This window comes from Leuciscus leuciscus (assembly GCF_965113295.1).
Source record: "Leuciscus leuciscus genome assembly, chromosome: 25".
Taxonomy (NCBI): domain Eukaryota; kingdom Metazoa; phylum Chordata; class Actinopteri; order Cypriniformes; family Leuciscidae; genus Leuciscus; species Leuciscus leuciscus.
Window position 1 is genome coordinate 24,308,802 of NC_138724.1, and position 3,459 is coordinate 24,312,260.

Sequence of the window (3,459 nt, forward strand, 5' to 3'; positions counted from 1 at the left end):
CTATTACGTCATATCACTTCTGTACATTTGATTGGCCCGTATGTAGGGGTTAGCAGTCAATTCGCTTTTTCCATTATTACGTTTTTTTTTTTAACTATTCACTGTCTTTTTTCATCTTACTTTGCTATTGATGGGCATTAATAACATTAATTGTTAGGTTAAAATTACTCCTCCAAATCTGTTCCTAGATTGCACTAAAATGTGGCAGCAGTAACTTTTCTCAGCGCTTGATAGAATGGACCAATCACAATCGTTTTTGGTGATTACAAGATTGATTTTGTCAAATTATTTATTACTGCGGAGGATTTATGAAATGAGCAAGTTGTTGGGAAAAGAAGATTTTAAATATTACACAATACCCAATGACTTTTTATCTCAGTCCAATGGAACGGATTACTCTGGAATTTTTGCAATTCTATTTGATGCCGCTAGAGGCAACCTTTTACAGCTCATGGTGGCAACCATAGACAGGGTGGCAACACAGGTGTGGGTTTCCTTGACTTCGAGGTGAGTCATCCACTGTGGATGTTACATGGAATTGGGCTCTCCATTTATTTACAATAATTTTATCTGTCATAGTCTGAAACTGGCTGTCTTGGTTTCCTATATTAAAACGTGCTGATTTTGGGAATATGATTAGCCTACTAGTCGTTGATTATCAATTATGAGAGCAGTTATAACAATACATAATACTGATAATTATATAGATTTTATTTGATTAATTTACCCCTTACAGACTGAAGCATTGACAAATGTGTTTGTTTTCCTACACGAAATAGTTTTTACGAAGCCAGTGTTTATGATGTACAGTATGTAACGTTATATGATGTGGTATTGTATATGGTATATTGTATAATACTGTATACAAGCACATAGGTTATGACTTTTTTAACTTGGACTTTTGAGAAACCTTTCTAGTAAACTTGGTTGCTGAAATTTGGCAACTTGAGATATTCATATCATATGTTGCGCTGACTGCAGTAAAGTACCCAGAAATTCACATTTACAGTATAGTACTTTGTCCTTTTACAGTTGCTTGATTATGACTTAAACCTTTTCTATCAATTTCGTTTGGAGGAGACAAAATCATTAATAAGCACAACTGAGAATGAGACTACAACTTCACTGAAAATAAATAAATAAAAATAAATTGGAATGCAAATGAATTTTGTTGCAGGTTAACTTTTTATTGTGTTGAACATTCACTTAATTTGATTACAGTTATACAGAAATTGTACCATAGAAGAAAGCAAAAAGCTTGAAAAACAAACAAACAATTGCAATAGCCTTATAGATATTTAATATATTTAAAGTAAAATCCATAGCCATAGAATAAAAACATGAATTCGTTTTTGTTAGATTATTCTAAACACAACTTCAATAGTTGTTGTTCTGTTTCTTACTTCAATTATTTAAAGTAATTTAGCAATAATCAGCAATAATCAAAGGAAAAGCTTTGATTAGGATCAGCATCTTTTATCCAGTCTTCAGGTCTTCTAGTCCAGACATTTGGTAGGAGTGCATGTGCAGCTCTCAATGTAAATGTAGTCATGAAGGATCTCGCTGCTATTGGCACACTTCATTGGCACCTGTTGACGGCTGAATTTCTCTTCTCGGCAACAAGAACAGCTGTGCATCATGATGTTCTCTTCCATTGAATACCTGTGCAGGTTTCCAAGATAAATATGCTTTTATTAGCTTGTTTTTCGATACAAAACAAAATATTTAATCAAATACTGCTGTACTGATTTCTTTTGAGTGATTTGGTAATTATGAGTTGTCTGATGTGCTAAAGATGGAAAACATCCAGATTTATCTGCTGTGATGTAAGATATTCAATGTGTGCTGTCAGTTTCTCAAATCTTTGATGCTTATGTATGAAATATTTTGCTAGCTGATTTAAGTCATTGTGAAACCAAGTTAGTAAGTAACCAAGGAGTTAGTAACCAATTTTACTTCTGTTGTTGGCGGATTTAATGTTATCCATTGGGAATTTGAAGATGCATTGTGATGAATATTGCATGCATAATAATAAAAGGAAAGGTAATGGGTTCAATTTCAAACGGACTTTACCTGTTCACATGAAAGTGACATGTTTTGCTTTAGCGAGTGCTAATAAATGTGATGGTTATTACTCTGGTGAAATGATTGCGTAATAAAGGCTGCACAATTCATCTCAGGATTCAAAATGCAATATTTTTTATGATTATTTAGATGTGTGAGTGTGCTCTTACATTGATTTGGTACCACAGTGACCACTGCAGGACGTCACTTCTATGGGGTTGATGGACTTGCAGTCATCTACCTCCACATGGGTGGTGTTCTTCAGAACAATGCAGGTCTTGGGCTCACCTAAGATAAGAGAGAGAGAAGGAGAATGAAGTAAACTTGTGTAAAGGAACATCTGATCCATTGTTTTATGTATTATATGCTCATGATGGCTTTCTTCTTTGATCTTTAGTACAGTTGAGGGAGAATAGCAATGAAACAGTCATTTTTTACAATTCATCTACATTATGATCTGCTGTAAAAATGGTAGGACTGGTGTACTGGTAGTGTGGTCATTGATTCTGGGTAATACATAGACAGTAATTAAAGAGTAGCTTACAGATCTTGCAACACCCATCTGCATCATATCTCTCAGTTCCCTGTATATATTAAAACAGACACATTTCAGCATTGGTGGAAAGTATACAAATCATACATCATACAAAATGTTGAAGTTATCAGTGATGGAATGTGTGTGTGTGTGCGTGTGTGTGTTTGTGTGTATAACCAATTTTACTTCTGTTATTTGATTGATTTCCAAGTGAAACTGGTTTTATCAATTGGGAATTTGAAATAATGCATGCTTATGAATAGTCCTTTTATAATAATAAAACGAAAGGAAATGTAATCAATTTCATATTTACTTTAACTATAGGCCTACATTTACTTCAGCTTACAAATACATACAGTTGACAGAGGCATGATTTACTATAAAGTGTATATGTTTGACTTACAGCCTCACAGTCATCTGGATTAAAGTAAGGGCATTTTGGTGTGTTCTTCTCTGTTACAAACACGCCATTAATTTCACTGCAGGTAACATTCTCGCATTTGTAATTTTGCACTTCTCCAACCTAAAAGAAAAAATGAAGACAGGCAACATGAGGATTGAGGACAACAAAGGTTCATTGACTGGTGAAATAGGAGGTTGAAGAAAAGTTTGAGAATATTTCATATGTACTTGTAGAGTATGTGTGGTGTTGTCTGGCGCAGTATAAATGCAGGCTTTTTGCTTGCATACTCCGCAGCACTCTCCTTCTTGTTCCACACGCTCAAAGCCCTTGGAGTGCAAAAAGAGTACTTTCAATTTCATTTAAAGGGGTTATATCATAAGCAGTCCATTCTTACTTGATCTTTTTAGATAACATGATGAAGGCTGCTGTGAAAACACACTGTAACTTTCAGAGATCA